Raw genomic sequence first — 5,086 nt, forward strand, 5'->3', positions numbered from 1 at the left:
TTATTTTTTCCAAAACCCAAATTAATAATTCAACTACTACTCCTACTACTACTACTACTACTACTGCTACTACTACTACAGTAGTAATAGTAGTTGCAATAGCAGTATATGCAGTAGTATGAATAGTAATTGAATAAATAATTTGGGTATTGGATAAAAAAAACCCGGAAAAACAACTTTAAAAAATGCGACATTGTGTATTAGCATTGCTATTCATAGTACATTAGAATTATTATCATTATTTATATTAAAAATTATTATTATTAATATTATTACTATTATTTTTTTATTACTTATGATATTATAACAAATGTTATAGAATTAATTACTGCAACAGTAATTAATTATACTTGTCTTGTTGTCTGCTGCACCGAGTTCAACAACGACGTGCAACAAATAAATTGGAGATTAGAGAATAACAGAATGCTACCAACAATATATATACAATACACACACACACATTATATACATATGTATGTGTGTGTGTGTGTGTGCGTGTAAATGTGTGTGTGAGTATGTGCGTGTCTAGTATGTATATATATATATATATATATATATATATATATATATATATATATATATGTATATATATATATATATATATATATATATATATATATATGTATCACATGTTGAAAAATGTACAAGTTTTAAATAAAAAATGACGACTTCTAGCCATCAAACATCACACACACATACAACACACAGACACACACACACACACACACATGCTTGCATATACAAATCTGTGTATAATTTACACAGACATAAATGGATAGATACACATATGAAGGCATAGATGCAAACACATAAACACATTTATACGTATTTGTATACAGAAAAGGTATAAAAACATATGGCAAGAAAGAGTAGGCTCAACAACCCGCCGTGAAGTACTGGTTGGGAGTGCAATGCCACATCAAATTCAATTAACGAATGCACTAATAAAACTAAATTTTCACAATTGAACACACAAACACAATCACGCACACAGACACATGCACACGCACACACGCACGCACACAGACACACAAACACACACACATATATACACACGCACACGGTAACAAAAATTAGTACATTTGATTTATAGTTTTACATAAGTGGTCTCATGCGATTCTTCACCAATTTCATTTTTATTTTATTATTATTATTATTTAATATTTGTTATTATCATTAATATTTATTATTATTATTATATTTATTTATTATTATTATCATTTACACACACACACACACACACACACACACACAAGTATGTTGATAAGTGATGCTGGTTTTGGTGATGACGACGACGATGATATAAAAAGTGATAACGAGAGTATTGATCCTGACGAAAATTAGATGATGGTTATGATAAAAATGATGATGATGGTGGTGACGATGACGATGATGATGACGATGCTTATGGTGATGATCATAATGACGACGATGATGATGGTGATTAAAAATGAGGGTGATGATGATGGTGATAAAAATGAGGGTGATGATGATGGTGACGACGATGATAATGGCGGTGACGGTGATGATAATGATGACGATGATGATGACGATGGTGATGATGATGATAAAAATGATGGTGATTAATTGCGAGATTGTTTTCATTTGGTGACACAAAACGGAGCAAGAATAGAAGCCCAAAAACGTAAAAAATAACAACAATAGCAATCATAACAACAATTATAGTAACAATAACAATCATAACAACAATTACAACAACAATAACAGTCATAACAACAACTACAACAACAATAACAGTCATAACAACAACTACAACAACAATAACAGTCATAACAACAACTACAACAACAATAACAGTCATAACAACAACTACAACAACAATAACAGTCATAACAACAACTACAACAACAATAACAGTCATAACAACAACTACAACAACAATAACAGTCATAACAACAACTACAACAACAATTACAGTAATAACAACAACTACAACAGCAATAACAATCGTAACAACAATACCAACAACAATAACAATGACAACCATAATAAAAAAAATTTTTTTGGCATATCCCTGACCATTGTTCTGTCTACACCCATGCTATTTTTATTGATAGATATGCATGGATTTTATGGACCCTCACTGCCCGTATGGCCATATTTTCTTATGTGAAGAGTTTGAAAAATTGTTTGTTCATCTTCATTCAAATTTCTCAATTTTCAAATCGCAATGTTATTAATTTCTAGTTTACATTTTTTTAAACACGACTATACAAACAAACATTACTGTTGAGTTTAATTATGAAAAATTATGAAGAGAAAGAGAGAGAAAGAGAAAAAGAAAGAGAGAGAAAGAGAAAAAAAGAGAGAGGTGAGAGAAAAAGAAAGGAAGAGAGAGAAAGAAAGAGAGAAAGATAGGGAAAAATAGCAAGACATGAAGTTCAGCAAGTTCATAGCCAGCGTGATAGGTTGGTTTCATTTTTGTGTTTTCGTGCATTGAAATCTCGTCTGTACATGGCTTGCTATGCTGCGTGCTACAACAACAACAACCTCCAGTACAAGCAAATACCAACAAAAACTTAACAGTACACACGTACAAACAAGTTAACGATACAGTGAACGAAACGAAACGAAAATTATTTGCTTCTCAAGATTCAAAATTATACGAAAATCAGGGTGACATTCATAGTGTGGTATGGCCACCCAAACAACACAGCAAAAGAAAAAAAATTTGTCAGTACAAAAATCAACTCAACCGAACATCACCAATCTATTGATTAAACGAATGAATGAATGAAAAATCGAAAGAACGATTGATTGAATGAATGCACGATGAATGAGTGTAAAATGAACAAACAAATAATGAAATGAATGAATGCATGAATGAATTAGTAAATGAAAGAACAAACAGAAAGAGTCACACACACACTCACACACGCACGCACGCACGTAGTCAGACGTAACTGACAATCGCACACTTGGGATTAAAGCAACAGGTTTTTCCATTTATCCAATATCTCGAATTGAATGCTGAAACATATGTATATGTATGTATGTGCGTGTGTGCGTGTGCGTGTGTGATTTTTTTGTTTGTATGTGTGTGTTTTTGTTTGTATGTGTGTATATATATTTGTTTTTCATCGTACGTTTTTTTCCATATACTTTTGTATGTGTGAGTATGAGTGCACTTCTGAGTGATTATTTGTGTAGTATATATATTAATAGCATCACAAAAAATGTATATATCTATATCCAAACACAAAAACACACAAAAACACACAAACAAACACACATATACACAAGCACACACACAAGCACACAAACACAAACAAACACACACACAAAAACACACACATACAAACACACAAACACACAGTGAATTCAAGCATAAATAATATGATATACATAATTATATACATATAAACAAAAATTCCAAGTATCAATTCCTCAAGTTGCTATCACCCACCACCATCATTGTTATCATCATCACTTTCATCATCATCTTCGTGGTCATCATCATCATGATCATCATCACCATCATCACCATCATCCTTGTTATCATCATTATCATTGTCGTTATCATTCATATCTTGATTGTAGTCATCATCATCCTCATCAGCATTATCATCATCTGTATCATTATCATCATCTGCATCATCATCTGCATCATCATCTGCATTATCATCATCATAAGCGCATTCCTCTTTTGACGATGATGTTCAAATTATGACTAATAGTCGTTCGGTTTAAAATTACAAGATCATCCTCCAATCGGAAGAACGCAAAATTTTCTAGCCACGCCTCTCCCTTGATGTAACCAATCACACCTCAGAAATCTGCCACGCTGGATTAATAACGTAAGCTATAGGCTGGTTGTACAAACTACCAGCCAATCATGCTGAAGAAAAATGATGTGAGTAAAAAATAAATAAACTGACTCTTAAGACTTTGTCTATCTATGAAAAACTGCGAGTTTAAAAAAATGAGAAAATGTTTTCTTGGTAAATATTTGTTCGTAAACTGCCTGCTGACCGGCACCTACAACGTTAAATATAATATAATTGTTATAAACCGTTGCTTCCAGCTCGGATGCATTCTTCATAAGAAATGTTTTTTTTCTACAAATAATGTAAATTAAAAATTAATTTTTTTCATTTTTTTCTATTATAAATAATAATCAGGTAATTCAAGTTAAAGTTGATATGATATATGAATGACATGATACATATATAGATATATGATGTGATATAATAAAGATGATACATATATGTGATGTATGATATGATATATGAATGATATGATACATGTATAAGATATATAATGTGATATATGAATGATATATGAATGATATGAAACATGTATATGATATGATATATGAATGATATACGATTGATATGATACGTATATAGGATTTGATATATGAAAGATACACCGGTATGTATCGACAAGTTTATGTACGGTGTTGGTGTTTTCTAGCGTAAATAGATAATTAATTTAGGTTTAAAAAGATTGCAAATAATAATTGTAATTAAACAATATTTAACAGTATATATATATATATATATTATAATATCATTAAACAGTATATATATATATATATATATATATAGTAAATAAACAATAGATATACATGTATATAATTAGAGTTGAGACTGTTGTAGACACAAACTGATTACGAAATATTGAAAAATTGAAAGTATATATAGATAGAATGTTGCTCTATACAATATATCTAATCGCTTAATCATTAGATATAAAATCTATAGAGTCTGACGCAATCAATGCTGATACAATTGAACTGGTATGAATGTATATCTCATGGAAGATTGCTTGGATGACGTATATAATTTATTATGACGTAACGTGTTAATTGAAATAATAATGTTGTAGTCATGATTTTAATTATAATTGATAATTATATATATCAATTATTTTAATAATTACATTTCAATATTTTGAAAATAGTGGAGTGTTGATGGATTTTTAACTGGGACCTTTTAAGCCGCTAGAAGATTAAAAGGTTTGTATATGTGTTTGTATATGTGCGTGTGGATGTATGTATGTGTGTGTGTATGTGTTTAGGTGTGTATATGTGTGTGTGTATGTGTTTAGATGTGTATGTGTG

Source organism: Helobdella robusta, assembly GCF_000326865.2.
Source record: "Helobdella robusta unplaced genomic scaffold HELROscaffold_16, whole genome shotgun sequence".
Taxonomy (NCBI): Eukaryota; Metazoa; Annelida; class Clitellata; order Rhynchobdellida; family Glossiphoniidae; genus Helobdella; species Helobdella robusta.